Here is a 17208-nt window from a genome sequence, read left to right as displayed (position 1 = left end):
AGAGAGAGAGAGAGAGAGAGAGAGAGAGAGAGAGAGATTAAGTAGAAGAGAGAGAATTGGGGTGGAATGACCGACCATCTGATCTGTTCAGTCTAAACGTTGGCCCAGTCCATTTCCCATCTCATCTGTCCTGGCAAATATGCATATTACTGCGAGACAAGCTGTTGGGCTGGATGCTGCCAGTTACACCCGCCTCCCTCCTCCTTTACCCAGGGAGCTGGGCACCACCTCCCACTCTGTGCACTCCTCTCCTCCTCCCCATCCACCCCTCCCTCTTCACCCAGGAATCGCTGCACTATCACTCCCATTCCCGCTGTTGTCAGTGATGTCATCATGACATATTACTTCCTGGTACGAGGAGACAAGCACAAGTGGAGGAGGCAAGGTTGCATATTGTAACACACTCCCCTCCTTTAGCCCAGGGATGTTGGGCACTACCTTCCACTCCAGTCGTCCACTCTTACTCCCCTCCGTCCCTCCTTTCCCTAGGGACTACCTAGGTAAGCAACAAGTGGACACATCTTTGTCTACTTGTCGGACTTGTTACTGAGGGACCAGGGACCAGTGCACTCTCACCATTGAGTTCTATGTACTCTCAATGACTATCTATCTTCCTTCCCATACCGTACATCACTCCGTCTTTAACCAAGGGCCCTGGGCACTACCACTCCCAACCTCCTCTCCTCCGCCCCTCCCTCCCTCCCTCCCTCCTTTAGACAGGGACCTGCACACCAGAGTACCTCCCACTTAACATCCTCTCTTCCTCCCCTAGCCTGCATCCCTACTTTCCCCAGGGACCTGGGCACTACCTGTCCTACTCACCCTCCTCCCCATCCCTCCATCTTTATCCCATGGACCTGGGCACTAGCCAGGCCACGCCCTCCTAGTGATGCAACACCTTCGGCGTTGCTTCTAATCAGGCCAAGAGCAATGCACATATCGTTTCTGATGTCCAGAAAAAAACGGGAACTCCACCTTCTTTGTGGAACCCCAGTCAACCAGTAGCAAACCTAGGGAGGTGGGTCAACCATGCCATTTGAAAAACGTTAATTGTTATGGTCTCGGTCAGACCAAGTCTCGAAGAGATTTGAAAGTCGGTGATAATCAGGCTACCTGGGCACTACCTCCATCTCCTTTTCCCCTTTACTTTTTACCCAGGGACCAGGGACCAGTGTATTCCCTCTCCCACCCTAAACCCCTTCATCCCTCCTTTACCCAGGGACCTGTACTAAACCCCCTCTTCACACTCCTCTCCCTCCTCCTTCAACTAGGAACCTCTGCACTACCTTTCCCCCTCCCATCCTCTCCCTCCTCTATATCCTCTCCTCTCCTTCATCCCTCATTCTGTACCCAGGGACCTCCCTTCCAACTCAACCCCATATCCCTCATTACTGCTCTACCTCTTCCAGTAGGCCTATGTCCTTTAGCAAGGGACCTGTCCACTGCCTCTAACTCTCTCCTCCTCTCTTACACAGCACCCCCCCGATCATGCTATCACCAGAGATTATTTAATTATATAGAGATATGCCAACATAATAGGTTGCTATGGGCACCTAACATGACCAGGTTCCGGTCTGCCTAAAGGGGCGTGTCATAATACTCCTAGCATTGAATAGAACAGTCCTTAGGTCTGTCTAGGTCTGCCTAAAGGGGGATCCCCCCCCACTCCCCCTTGCAATAATAGAACCCGGAAACAATGGGCCAATGGAACCTCTCTTTCTCTCTACTCTCTCATGCTATCACCGTCCCTTCCATCCCAGGGACGTCTGCTACTGTAGCACTAGCCTTTCTCCCTCTCCCGCTACATTCACTCCCACTCCCTCCTTAATCCTCCCTGCTCCTACACCTAGCCAAGCCGTGCCCTCCTAGTGACGCAACACCTTCAGCGTTGCTCCTAGTCAAGAGCAATACAAGTACTTTCTGAGCTTCCGAAAAATCGGGAGGCAAACAACCATTAGCAAACCAAGGGAGGCTTGTCAACTATGCCGTTTGGGAAATGTTAATTGTTATGCTCTTGGTCAGACGAAGTCTCAAAGAGATTTGAACGGCGATGATAATCAGGCTATATCCTACACCCACTTTCTCCTCCTCCCCTAACACAGCCGTGGCCAAACGGTTAAGGAGATGGGCTTCAGATCAGAGGGTTGCAGGTTCAAATCCCACCCTTTCATTCCCTACCGTACTCCACGGCTGATGTGCCCTTGAGCAAGGCACCTGACCTAACCCCACATTGCTCCAGGGAGTTGCCATGGATAAAAGCTTCAGCCAAGTGTAATGTAATCTCATGTAAACATAATCACCATCCCTTCACCCAGGGATGCCTGTTACGGTAGCGCTCTCTCTCTCTCCATCCCTCCCTCCCTCTCCACCACCTCTCTATCTCCCTCACTCCACAAACTCCCACTCCCTCTCTTATCCAGCTCCCTGTGTCTCAACATCCACACTCTTTTCCTCTGTCTCTCTCCCACCTAATGCCTATCTCTCTCTATCACCTTCTCATTCACCCCTGATACTGGAGCTCTGTCTATCTATCACCACCAAATGCTTATTACCCTACCCCCCCCCCCTCTCTCTCTCTCTCTCTCTCTCACACACACACACACACACACACACACACACACACACACACACACACACACACACACACACACACACACACACACCTTCACTACTTCCCAACAAAACGCCTGTTACCGTAGCCCTCTCTTACACACACACACACACACACACACACACACACACACACACACACACACACACACACACACACACACACACACACACACACACACACACACACACACACACACAGTGCATGCTCTCTCTCCCTTCCAAATGCCTGTTACCCCATCTCTCTCTCTCCCTCTCTCTCTCTCTCACACACACACACACACACACACACACACACACACACATACACGCACACACACACACACACGCACAGACACGCACACACACACACACCTTCACTCCCTGCACTCACCCTCCCTCCAAACGCCCGTTACCGTAGCGCTGACAAGCGGCAGTGCGTTTGTGCTGCACTAAAAACTTGAAAGCGCTCGACTGGGGAAACAGGAAGCATGTGACACCTCCAGGAGACCCATAAATACTGCAGCACACACTCACTCATATACACACACACACACACTCACTCATACACACACACACACACACACACACACACACCCTCTCTCATACACACGTGCCAACATATTCACTCTCTCTCCCTCACCTTGGCACATTTTACCTCTCTCTCTCTTATTCTCTCTCTCTCTTACTCTCTCTCTCTCTTTTGCCCTCACACCCACACAAGTATATCCCCCCGCCCCCCCGCCACCACCACCACCACCCCTGCATGGGATCAGCTATCTGTGAGTGGGAGTAAGGACGAGGAGGGCAAACATTCAAATTTAGTTTTAATTTACTTTAGCTCTGGCCGAGGGCTATTTCTGACTCCACATAATCAGGCTGTATTAGCATACCAGACACATAACAGGTGAGGAGAGGAGAGGAGAGGAGAGGAGAGGAGAGGAGAGGAGAGAAGAGAAGAGAAGATGCACCTGCTTTTGTATCACTCCTTCTCTCGCTTTGTAGCTCTCTCACTCGCTCTCCTCCTCTCTCCACACACACACACACACATACATGCACGTACGCACACGCGCGCGCACGCGCGCACGCACGCACGCACGCACGCACACACACACACACACACCACACACACATTCACTCACACTTCCAGCCCTACCTCACTTTCCCCCTCTCTTCTTCCTCTCTCTCTCTCTCTCTCTCTCTCTCTATCTCTCTCTCTTTATCTCTCTCTAACACACCTAATGCACCCCCCCCACCACACACACACAACCCCTGCCTCCATCTCTCTCTCCCTCCCTACTTCTCTCTCTCTCTCCCTCCCTCTCTCTAACACACCTAATGCACAAGATAGCTACCACCCCTTCTTTCCTTATCCTCTCTTTCTCTCTCTCTCACTCTCTCTTTCTTTCTTTCTCTGTCACACTTCCACCCCCCCACACACACACACATACATGCCTACCCCGCAAAACCACCACCACCAACCCCCCCTCTCCTCATCCCCACCCACCTCCCCTCTCCGCAGCCCCCCTTTTCCCCAGGATGAAAGCCATTACAGAAATACAATTTCTAATGCCTTCACACAGGTCTGCCATCGACTGCAAACAAATTTATATTCCGGTGGTAAACAGAGAGCGAGTGAGTGAGAGAGAGAGAGAGCGAGCGAGAGTGAGGGAGAGGGAGAGAGCTGCAGAGATTTATTTATTGAGCGGCGAGGAAGAGAGGCAAAGTGCGCGCGTGAACCCTGCCTCACCCCGCCGCTGACATGAAGATGGATGCCAGCGCCATGCAAATGCAGCGAGGGAAGGCACATATTGCTCTCAGTCACTCCGCACATCGCTAGCCTGTAGCATCCCATTAACGTCCACACAGCTGGGGCCATATTTCTGCGCGTGTACCAAACAGCCTGATATGTTGTTGATTATGTGCAATTGTTTTTTAATCACTTCAGAGAGGTATATAGTTAAAACACACACACACACACACACACACACACACACACACACACACACACACACACACACACACACACACACACACACACACACACAGGCCTTTATTGCAGAGTGTGTGCCAAAAGGGAATTCTGCAAAAAACTCCCAAACATTTAAGTCCTCCCTTCTGGTTGATACTGTTTGTTTGTATACTATTGGGGTGATAAAAAATAATTAATACGGTTGCTTCTGTTTGTCGGCACAAATACTCATAACCATAAACAGTGAATCAGGCCTGTAAAACGATTCAGATTCCATAGATGTGCAGCATACTTTATTTCTATGGTGTTTACAGGACAAATTTGAGTATGTTAAATGTTTATGGTTAACAATCTTTATGGCTTTACTTGTTTGATAAATTGCTTGTGTATGTTATATTGTAATAAAGCATGCACACATAATACATACATACATACATACATACATACATACATACATACATACATACATACATACATACATACATACATACATACATACATACATACATACATATATACATACATATGCATACACAGCATATCTTTACTACATAGGCCTATGTCAGGAAAGTAAAGATACTCATTGTCACATTCAGCCCTTTAGACTAAGCTATTTAAAATTCTATATATTTTTTATATTACATATACTAGAAAGTATACTGTATGTAAAACAGTGTTCAGGCAGAATTAATATGTTTATTGAACAATGTCTCACAGACCATTTATATACATTACATAGCAACAAGCTGTAATTACAAAAGCCTGTTATCATAGATATTTTATTATGAATAAAACAAAAATTATAGATGGTGATTTAATTACAAGTATTTGCAGCAATTTTCAGGTCTTTTAATAGCCTAGTGTAACCACGTATCAGTTTCTTGAAAACAATTCCAGACAAAAGTACAAATTATAAACGAATACAAAAGCTATTATTTCTGCCATTGTTGGTTTGGGTATTTCTTCGAGAAAAAGAGGCTATTATATGACTGAATGCATGGCTACAGAAACCACTGCTGCAGTCAGTAGACACTTGTCAATTTAACCTGACCTGCCGATGAACCCCGACACAACAGCTGTTCTGCGACCTTTAGTCAAAAGGCAGTCGACATCAGACGCTTAAAAGAAACACTAGACGTACATGGATGGAGGTTATTTGATTCTAAAGCTGATATTTCCAAACCCAAAATTAGATGAAATTAACTTCACTCTCTTGATTTTTTTCTTTGTGTTGTGTTTATGGGCCTATGGTACCGTAGCCTACACCCACAACCTCTTTTGTATGGGTTACTGCAGGCTAGGCCCTGTCTGATGAATAAACCATAAATGAGCCTTTGGTGAGCAACGCATGAACTGTGCCCGCAGTGACTGTGTGTGGCGGACACATGTTCCATATCTCCAAGCAAACGCATTGACAATCCCCCCTAGACTAGTTTAGTTTTTCCCCCTCCCTGCTACCATGCGCCAAGTGGTTGGTGCTGGTGGGGTTTTACAATAGCACACTGTTGATGTCAAGAGAGCAGTCTAGTCCTCGACTTGCAGGCTGCTGCCTCCAATGGCAATATCACGTATCGACCCGCACTCTCTCCCCGCTGCACACTCTCGGGCCTGTGCCAATGTTTTGCTGCCGACGGGGAAAACAAGCTAAATATTGCCCAGAATAATTTAGGACGTGAATGGATTCCTTTCTGAGGTGAAGAAATAGGGCTCTCCTTGGGCAAACAGAGCACGGGAAATGTTGTTTAAAAAAAGAAAAGAAAGTGAGTTCACAGTCCCAACGCCAAAATAATGCATCGGCTATATCCGGAATAATTACGCACGGGCTATCTGACATTCTGAGCCTGCAAGTGGGCAATCTCGCTATAGGTTGCTTACTTCCATAGTATGGACATTTGATACAGATAAATTATTAGATGATGTGGGTCAACCTGTTCTCTGTTGATTTTCTTGACGAACTCAAAGCAATACATCATTTGAATAGCCTCTAACAAGACTAAAAATGTGGTCAATTCAACGCACTCCTGGCAAAGTCTTATACCACCATTCCAGACTATGATCAGGGCTTCAGGTCATCATTTCACTGCAGGCCTCTCTTCCAACCTATCATGTTAATTGTTTGATTAAACGAGACCACATAATAGTAATGTTTTTTATATTAATGATCTAGGCTAGTATATTTGTATAACCTATCCGTGTGTAAGAGCATGGAAAGGACATAACCTGCCTGGGAGTGCGTATTCGGGCGCTTCATCTGGCAACAGCTGACTTGTCGTGTGCCCTGCTGTTTTGGGTGTGCGGGATGTCCACCTATTGGCCACGACCGAGAGGGCACGTCATCCCCATCAATCTCAAATCGAATCTGTCTGCGAGGCATGTCCTTATCCCAGGGTTAAGTCACGATCCATAATCGCTGGGTGTGCGGTGCCCGAGAGGCCAGGCTCTGGGTCTAACCGCAATTAGCGAGAATGTGGAGGAGAAACCGAGAATGAATTCTTTGGAAGAATTGATAAACAACGAGCCAAATGGCTCGGGCAGTACAGGCCACCGCCTGTTGGGAGTTATATTCGAAGACGTGAGTACAAGGACATGTCTACAAGTTAGCAAAAGCGCCGAGGGACTGGGCGAGGGTGAGGAGGGAGAAGGGCCAGTGCACTGTTACTCGGCTTTCTCTGGTGATGCCACTGGTGTGCTCAACCTTTCACATTCAGTCGGCACTGGGAGCGCCAAGCACGCCCTCCAGAGTGACGGCTTCACTGTCACGGCCGACCGTTCTCCTCAGCATCCGCTTCTCCCCTCCGTGTTCGGTGGTCGGACGCAGACGCGCGATGCTGCGTGCTCGCCCTCCACTGAGACTTCAAGGACTTTCCCCGAGGTATTTACCGCACCGGAGACTCTTAACGCTGGCATTGAAATGTGTACGAACAATGTACCAAGATTTCACCTTGCCGTTAAGGGCCACCAAACTCTTCAGAATATCGCCGAAAAGATGCAAGACTCCAGTTGTGGCGCTAAAACATTTGAGTGGATGAAGGTTAAGAGGAACCAGCCCCGGGTGGGTAAGTTGGGAACTTTTCAAAACTTTCTCCAAAAGATTTAATTTTAAAGATTGAAGCCTATTTTTACGCTTTGAATAACGGCTCCACTTTTGGTATTAGGTAGTTTTGTTTATTTCCATCAAACATGTGCTTTTTAATAATACTAAAAGTCTGACACAATTGCTCGGTGACCTAAACTCAGTTAATTTCCTCAGAATATGATCAATGAGTTTAATTCTTAGATAAACCCCACTAAATAAACTCCATACTTGGGATAACTTTGACGTAACGTTAATTTAAGTTATTATAAGATATACAGTGGCGCATATAAGTAGTCGCTTACAAATAGTTTTTACGCAGGGGTTTTTCGACTTCTATTGGACTCCTGGATTTACTATATATACATATAAAACATTTAAAAATCACACAATGCCTCATAGACAACACCAGAAACTGAAAAGTAGGAAAAGTTTGCAAACAATCAGAAAGCAACTTCTTTACTCACATTCAAGTGCATCGTCTCTGTGAAATGTGTATCCAGAGAAGTAGCTCCCCTACCGGCTGGGCGATGCACATCCACCTCACCTTTTGCCAACCTCAAATGCATGCCCGCAGCTGCTGCCTGAAGGAAACCATAAAGGAATTACTAATTTTCATTTTCAAACAGTCCTTCTGATACAATTAATTTTGTTTCAAGCCCCAGTCCATTGCAGCTGGCTGGTAACATTTTAAATTAAACAACACTTTAAGAAGTTTACTTAAGGCAAGTGTCCACATAAGCTATGTCAGTCTGCCAAGAGTAGGATGCATGGGTAGCTTCCAGACATGAAGAATAATTCATTGTGTTCAGCATTTAAAACAAAAGAAGGACATTTCTGAACAGTCCCAGGCTGTCCATGCTTAAGCAGTTTAAAAAACACTGCAAGATCACACTTCTAGCTACTGTGGGTACACATTGGCCTTATTTAGGTTTATCCAAATGTTATCGCAAACCATTTACTTATTTAATTAATTGGACAACAATACTTGTAATAACACGGTATCAAAGGATATCCAGACACCTTAAAAAATAATTAGACAACATTTGAAAAACGTCTAGAAATATATTAGAACTATTCTCCTTGCCACCCTTCCTCTCTCTTTTTGTTATTCTGCTCTGGTGTGTCCCTCTGATGCACAGGATAGTGGAAGGTGGCAGTGGGCCAGTCGGTGGGTCCACAGCCATTCACTGGCGCAGACATATGGTGTGGTGTGTGGCACCACTGGACACCAGCGAGAGCCTGAATATAGGTTAGAGAGTTAGGGACATAGTGCTGCTAATCTATTGTGCTGCCTATGATTAGGACACTGAGACCGTAGTGCCTCTGTGTTATTTATCAAAGCAAAGCATGCGTGCACACATGTTCAAAAACTGTGTGTGTGTGTGTCTGTGTGTCTGTGTGTGCATGTGTTACATTCAGGCATGCATAAAAGCTCTGCACGCATTGCCCCTGTAACTTGATCTTTTGGTACAGTGTATATATTGCCAGTGTGTCATTCTTCAATTAGGCCTTGACAGCACCTGAATTACAGTGGGCTGGATGCCCAGGCGGCTCAGCCAATGTGTATCGATCCCCGCTCTCCCCCCCAGTGGCGGAACAATTGCACACAGGGCCCCAGGGCAAAACACTGATAGGGCCCCCATATGGCCTGCCATGGTCACAATAGGGCCCCCAACACCAATACAGAAGGGCCCTGGGCCCAGGGGCAAATGCCCCACTTGCCCCGCCTATAGCTCCGCCCCTGCTCCCCCCACTCTACACTCACTACGCTCACTCCCTCTCTTTCGCTGCCTTGCTCCCTCTCTCTTTTCCACTCTCTTTCTCTCTCTCTCTCTCTCTCTCTCTCTCTCCATCGCTTACCCTCACTCTCTCTCTCTTTCTTTTTACCCCTTCCCCGCTCTCTCTTTTGCCTTCCCTCCCTCTTTTCTTCTCTCGTCCTCTCTCTTCCCTCCCCCCATTTCTGCTCTGCCCCTCTCTTTTTCTCTCTACCCCTTAATTCTCTCTCTCTCTCTCTCTCTCTCTCTCTCTCTCTCTCTCCTGGCCTCATCTGAAGAGCCCCCTCTCTGGTGCCCTTGCTGAGGCTGAGTCTGCGGCCGGCCCCATCCGAGCACTCGAATCATTCCTCAAATATTTAGTTTGATTCCTTTATGCCTTTGGCCAGCGCAGGGTCTATTATCTTAGAGCTCATTTATCAGCAAGTTTAAGTGTGCCCCCCCCCTCTCCATCCCCCTCTTCCACCCCTCCATTCTCATCTCCATTCCCCTCTTCCACCCTTTCCATTTCAGAGGCAAATTTGTTGATTAACTTGATGGAATTCTTTTTTTTCCCCTTGGTCACTTCTTTCTCCCCAAGTTTGTCCTCCGCTCTAAGTGGATATTGGGGGGTGGGGATTCACATTATCCCATAGAGATAGGCACTTTGTGTCTGCATACGCTTATGAAGCATTTTGCGTTCACTCTGTTAACACATTTATTCAACCTAGCACATATAGAATTTTTGTGGGGTTAAGGATATTTCACATATTTGTGTGGCTCTGCATAGGATAAATATTTCAGCATAACAGCCCCTTATGTGTGCAGCAACACAGCACACAGAGATTTCATAGCCCACAGTGGACCAGCAGGATATACTTTTGACATTCATTTGCAAACAGTCATAACTCTGTAGCCCTTTCCCTAATTTCAGGCGTGAATACCATTCTTGGTTCATGCCCTGGAAATGTACAGGATCACTTTATAGTGCTGCAGAGGAGGAGGAGGTGGGTACCTGATCAGCGTCAGGCTGCGGCAGCTCTGGGCCTGGGGCTCTCTTAATGAGGTCATCATTAATGGACGCATTAAAAAGGAAATGGCACATTACAGATACCGCATCAAATATTGAAATATTTATGCCACAGTAGCAACAACAGTTATACTGCCCGGAAGCCATGGGCGCTCTTATACAGATTCCACCAGCAGTTTAATGTCTACCATCCCTCTCTCTCTCTCTCTCTCTCTCTCTCTCTCTCTCTCTCTCTCTCTCTCTCTCTCTCTCTCTCTCTCTCTCTCTCTCGCTCTCTCTCCTTTTCTCAAGTCTCAGGTCTTTGTTTCATGGCAAAATCACCACCCACCAATAGTGACACAAAATACTTTGCTGAAATGTCCAAACATTTTTAATGTTCCATGAAATCATCCTAATCTGTATTCAGTGGATACTAGTTGTGCATAAACTTATCAATGAATATTATATTTTAATATTCAACGTGTCACTCAACATCCATAGCCTGCCTCGTGACATTCTGGTCCTGTAACTGCAGTGCAGAGGTATAGAATAGATTTGTGAATCTATTTGAATGGATATAGATTTGAAATAGATACAATTTTGTGAGCATCATTAAGCTCTGTGTGGTTCAGACAGCGATCTCCTCGGGTAGTATAGTACAGAAATCTGTATTGACATTTACTACAGTGTCCCTGCGTGAAAGACACATGTGCAGCTCTCTGCCTTCACAGTTTCATATAACCCCATGGCTGCAATACCAGCCTCACAGCACACAAGAGAATGCAGAGTAGAGAGGGGTAGAGAGAAGAGAGGCCTATACAGCGTAGGACCTGCGGTTTCATACCATCCTCTGGAGTTGTTTCAACAAAAAGAAAAAGACGAATCGCAACATAATGGAGCTTATACAGTGGTTTGTTGGCAGTCTGTGACCGCAGTGTCAAATATATTTTAGCTTAAAATACTCTCCAGACCATCTCATTAATCAGTGTAGTCCACAAACTGTTCACCATTGAATGCAACTGGAGTGGTTTTAAAGTGCATGTTAATCAGTTCAACTGGAGGGAAAGTACAGGCTATATTCATTATGCTAAAGGTATAGGCCGCCTACCAAGATTGTAGAAGTATTTTAATCAGGGATAATAATAAGAGAAATGGTCTTCAAGGCTATCAATTCACCTTTTTTAGTGACATGTAAAGGGTGAATAGCCTTTAGTAGGTAATATAGCCTAATAGCCTACAAGTCTAATACAAGTCTAACCTAGCCTACACATTTCTTTCTTTGTTGGTTATTGATTCAACAATGACGCTTTTTAACTTTCATTTGACTTTGCAACTTTCATATTTCCAAGTAGGCTGTTTGTTTTGCTAGACTAATAATAAATGTGTTTGTTGTTATTTCAGCCGCCATGCAAATGCCCTGTGGACCAAGTTATTTTACAACGGAGAACCCCGGACAGCCAGGCGGATGTGGCCACAGCGAGGATATCATACATGCTCACCCGGCTGCCAGCGCAAGGACTAACTTCAGCACCAAGCAGCTGACCGAGCTGGAGAAAGAGTTTCACTTCAACAAATACCTCACAAGGGCCCGGCGCGTGGAGATTGCCAATAGCCTCCATCTTAGCGAGGCTCAGGTGAAAATCTGGTTTCAGAACAGACGAATGAAGCAGAAAAAACAAGAGCGAGAGGGTATTGTGCAAGGACATGGACTCGGACTTTTATCGGCCACCGAAAGGACAGCTCTCCAAACGCGCTAACCAGTCGCTCCAGCCCGCAAACAAGTCCTAGCTTAACTGGCTACATCACCTGTCATTGGAGTCTGGGATTGGCGCTCGAGCCGGAGTACTAACTGTTCTTCACCATTCGAGTTTGGGGAGGGCCCTCTCGTGCCCGCGCAGTGCACTGAATTAAGAAGCTGTTTATTGCAAGTGCACATGCACTTCCATGAATCTTTGTCCTTGTGCCCACTTAATGTGTTGATATTTATTATTTTCAGATGTTTATTAACACCATGTTCCAGGGTATTTTATATCTTTATTTATCATAATTTATTAATTTATATTTTAAACAAAAACAAACAAAAAAGAACGGAATGGAATATGCAATCACTTGGTTTTAACATATTTACAAAAGTAAATTAGGCCTTGTAGAAAATAGGCCTATAGTACACACTCATAGAAGGACGTATTTTCTTTACCGAACATTTAGCATTTCAATAATTTTGTAGATTTGCATTTTGCCAGTATCTAAAAGAAAAAGCTTTAGGCCTTTACTACTCTGAATATATTCTGTTGCAAATGCCTGCAAACAGTTTTGATATCCAGGCCACTGCGTCGCGTAGCCTACTGTACAGTGGATCACCTTACAACAGTGTACGTTGTGCTGTGACGCTGAGACATTCCTAAATGATGCCCTATTTTATCCCAAAACTGCATAGAACTAGTTGGACACCAAACAATTTCACCTGATCAAGTACAACAAAGCACTGCGCTTCGGAAATGCGTTAGGAGTTGTTTCAACATGCCCATTATTACCATTAGCGTCTTAACGTTAAGTTAGTTGGCTATTCTATTCATATTGTGGGGAAATCTATTTCAATTGGCTTCTAATCATAAGAATATTCAGTTCGGTAATTTTAATCTTTTAATTCCACACTTCGACTTCGTCATTAGAGCAGTAATTGCTGGATTTATATTCTGACAACCCAGGGATTTATGTCATTTAGAATGCATGGATTTATCGACAGCTGGGTTTACAATATTGATTTCAATTGATTCAGTTGGCAGGAATAAATAATTAGGCCCTATTGTCTGAAAGTGTGAATAGGCCTAACATTATTATTATTATTTTTTTTAAATCTAGCACTTATTTTTAATCCAACCCATGTGGCAAGTTTCACAATTTAAGTAGGCCTAGCCTAGCCCATCAATGTAAGAAATGGGCCTATTTTTGCTGCTGTTAGATAACCTCATCAATGTGTCTTATTTTAAACCAGAATATTAATTTATTTTAATTCCATAATCGTGGAAATGACTTTTGAATCGACGACGCAGGCTGTCAGATGAGTAGGCTACACTTCCCACACGAAGGCAAATATTGCCAAAACTAAGTGAAAACTAATGAATCCCTGAATGAAAATAGACAAAATAGGCCTATGCATAGGCCTACAAGTTTTAATCTGCTGCATATTCACATCTTTATCCTTTATAGACCTATTGTGGAAATGGCTGAGGTGCCATAGTGGTAATCCTGTTGCCATTGGAGGAAGTGGGGTCGTGTCTAAGCTTGCTAATGTATGCCGCTACTCCGCAGTTCACCTCTCACCTCTTGACCTCTGTATTGCCCGAGGACAGCAATGACCGGGTCATTGGCTCAACACAAGAAAGATGCGTTTTTAAAAATATGCGGCTCTCACAAACTCTAGTCTTCGGTCGTGTTGGCTAGAAAAGGGTAAAGGAGTGCTTTCTGTCCTCCTATTTAACTTTCACTGAATCGAACGAAAGCGGAGTAAAGTAGTCTTGGTTCTCAGCCTTATCAAAATTTCCCCCAGAAATTGAATGTGGATAATTTTGTGTTTTTTCATTCAGTGCTAGTAGCCTGCGCTTAGGCCTACCATTTAATTAATTCAGTGCACCATCTTCCGTGCCGAATATCACCGATTCCTCTGCCCTATTTGCAACCGTATGTTTCTAATAACTGGGTAGGCACTATAAATTGCCTTTGACCTGAATCCAGAAAAAATGGCGCTGTTTAATGAGCGTGCGCAACGTGCAGCTCAGTTGCGCAGAGAGGCGCTGGCAGTGAATGAAAATTCTGCCCGTTAGCCAAAAGTTTCAAATTAATCTGTTTTTGTCGTGGTAATATAAAACAGACTCTACCTGACCAATGTGCAGGTGTTCCTGTTGTGCTGGAACAAAACGCAGATTTAAAGCTATCCAGAGGGGAAAAAAGAGTCGCAGTTTTAAAGAGGCAGGCCTATTTTGTTTTTTCTTTTTTTTAAAAGATTTTTTTTACCATGAATCCCTATTTGCATTTTTATTACTGGTATGCATCAGAATGGACATTGCTACATCACAATTTCTTCCACTATGTTATGCAATCTTTATATAAACATTTATATTCTTAAAATCTCAACTTGGACATGTAAGCCACAGCCTCTTTGTGCTATTAAAACCCTAAAAACATTTGAAACCGTCCTATATTAAAACCTACACTTGCTGCTGACTGCAAATGAGTGTTTGCTTATTGTGTTTTCATGCCCTTTTCAATTTGCAACATCGACAAAATGTTGACCTAATATGAGGTTGGAAAATAGCACTGCTGAAATCCTGGTATCAATCCCCCATTGCTGACTGCTCTGTCTCAATGCAACACACTTGTATTAAAAGCAGCATAAAGCTGCGGCTTCAAAACCTGGCCATTATTATGTTGTTGACATAGCCTACTGGTATTTTGGGAATTACTGGTATTCTCATTCGATCACTAGCTTATACCGTTTCAGGTTTTTAGTCATAGTTTTATTAATTCTATCCACAGGGAACAATATTACAACTTTGACAACTGATGTTCTTTGAACATGTGAAACATCTGTAAGTGGGAACCGGGAAGGACAGGCCTTTCTCTTAGCAAAGAGAAGGACAGAGGTAGCAATAAACTGTATACCTTAGGTAGTATCTTTAGCCTACAAGCATGACTTTGAGTAGCATGACTTTGGGTAGCGATCATGTTATCCTCACTATAGTAGGTTGAGGCATTGGCGCATCAGTGAGTGCTCAGTGTCTCAGGGTTCATTTGGCTACTCAGAGTCCCAGGAGTCACTTGGGTACTCTGTGTTTCAGCACTTTCAGTGTTGCAAGAGTGTTCCAGTGTTCCAGCAGTTTCTGGGTTCTGGGGGTCAGTTTGGCACTCAGTGTTCCGAGGGCCAGTTGGGACTCAAGGGTCAGTTCTGCACACCGTATTCCAGAGGTTAGTGTACATCAGGGTCCAGTTGGTTACACTGTGTTCCGGTGGGTGTGATGGAGTGACCATCCATAGGTGTTATATATGTGGCTCTTTAGTGTAGCGGTCAGAGACCCATGGTTGGTACTCCAGTTAGGCCCGGGTTCAACAACACTCCCCTTCTCTAAAGGGTGTCAGAGGCTGGCTGTCCATAAACACAGCTGAATGGGTGGTCAGGTACAGGGCTAACCCGGCCGATACAGTACAGCAGTTTACCAATAGCCTCTTTCCTGTAGCACATGCATACAATACCAGTGGACTCTTTCCAAGCACATACATTTAAAATAGTGGTACTACAGGCCCTGCCGTGGCCAAACGGTAGGACACTCATCTACCATGCGCCTGACCCGGGTTGGATTCCTGGCTCGGGTCCTTTGTCGGCCCTTCCCCCTCTCTCTCTCCCCACTCCCTTCCTGTCACCACCTTCACTGTCCTATCATAAATAAAGTCAAAAAGACCACACACAAAATAGTAGTACAGTAGTCCCTCTCCTGTTACACAAACTATAGGCCTACATAGGCTACGCATTTCCAGTGGTGTCAAAAGTAAAAGAGACTTAAGGTGTAAATACCATATAGCACATGGTATTGCATAGTCCAAGCTGTTACACCAGTTACTCCATTGTACTTAATGAAGTAGATAGACTTGTCACTGAAAAACACTGAAAACCTAACAAGAACACACCACTAATTGGATCAAATGCAGATTAAGCTGATCAAGACAAGTATACACAGGTTTACTGGTTACTCAGATAATTGACTTGTGTTGGAAGGAAACTTCTTTTTTAAACTTTTACTTTTGACTTCTCTGTGCATTTCATCTTATCTCATAGTGTTCCATTAGCCCGTCACATAGGCCTATACTACATGCAATAGTCCTGTGCATAGTAACTCTACTATTTGGAGTTTTCAAATACACTTGTACACACACACTAATACAATCTGCATACTCCCCAACACACACACACACACACACACACACACACACACACACACACACACACACACACACACACACACACACTCACACTATAGGCTCCTCAGTGATGGATGTGAGTTTTCGCTGTCTTCCTGAAGATGCACAGCAGCCATGTAAGAGTGACAGGCAGGCAACGTTTGCAGTTAGCACGCTCACACTGCTACCATTAGCACTGTGTGTGTGTGTGTGTGTGTGTGTGTGTGTGTGTGTGTGTGTGTGTGTGTGTGTGTGTGTGTGTGTGTGTGTGTGTGTGTGTGTGTGTGTGTGTGTGTGTGTGTGTGTGTGGTGTGTGTATGTGTGTCAGTGTTTGTGTGTGTGTGTGCGGTAGAGAGAGAGAGAGAGAGAGAGAGGGGGGGGGGGGGGGAGGGAGTGTGTGTGTTCAATGGGAGGTCCCAGTGGCTGTGTCAATACTGCTTGGGAGCTCTATGGATGTTGATTTAAAGCTGCGATATTACAATCTGTCAGTGTGACAAGGAACTAGATAATTATGATATTTAGAAGGAAATGGCTTTTAAATGTGTTTGTATACACTTGCCTGTGTATTGTATGCAGTGCGTTGTGGTGTGGCAGCATAGCTATGGGAGAGACCCTTATTTGACAGGTGTTTATACTGGGCCGCAACAACGATGATGTAATGGCAAAACAGGGAGCCTACATTTTTGAACAGTTGCCATAGAGACCAAAAGACTTCTTCAGTATTTTTTTTTCTGGACGGAGTCCAGAACTTTGAAATGTTATCAAGCAAACTTTTTAATCTAGTTTGGATGGAGGCAATATTAGGTTTTTGCCATTTTCTTCCAAACTGGTGATTGATTGAAAAGAGCCGCCTGACTAA

General features: G+C 44.9%; 1 long non-coding RNA gene across 3 annotated transcripts in view; it reads right to left on the bottom strand.

Annotated features, from left to right (window-relative positions):
- Positions 1–17208, bottom strand: part of LOC134456702 (uncharacterized) — a 136260-nt gene that overhangs the window by 28908 nt on the left and 90144 nt on the right. Inside the window, exons 1-2 of one of the 3 annotated variants that reach the window (XR_010036362.1) lie at positions 12204–12298; positions 8102–8218 (exon numbers count right to left, since the gene is read on the bottom strand). This is a non-coding gene — a long non-coding RNA (uncharacterized LOC134456702). Of the gene's footprint in view, positions 1–8101; positions 8219–11974; positions 12074–12203; positions 12299–17208 lie in introns of those variants that run through there. The other 2 variants (XR_010036361.1, XR_010036360.1) reach the window with 2 other exon arrangements.

This window comes from Engraulis encrasicolus, chromosome 10, assembly GCF_034702125.1.
Source record: "Engraulis encrasicolus isolate BLACKSEA-1 chromosome 10, IST_EnEncr_1.0, whole genome shotgun sequence".
NCBI lineage: Eukaryota > Metazoa > Chordata > Actinopteri > Clupeiformes > Engraulidae > Engraulis > Engraulis encrasicolus.
Note: the sequence above shows the minus strand (reverse complement) of the source record. Positions and strands in the feature narration are given on the sequence as shown.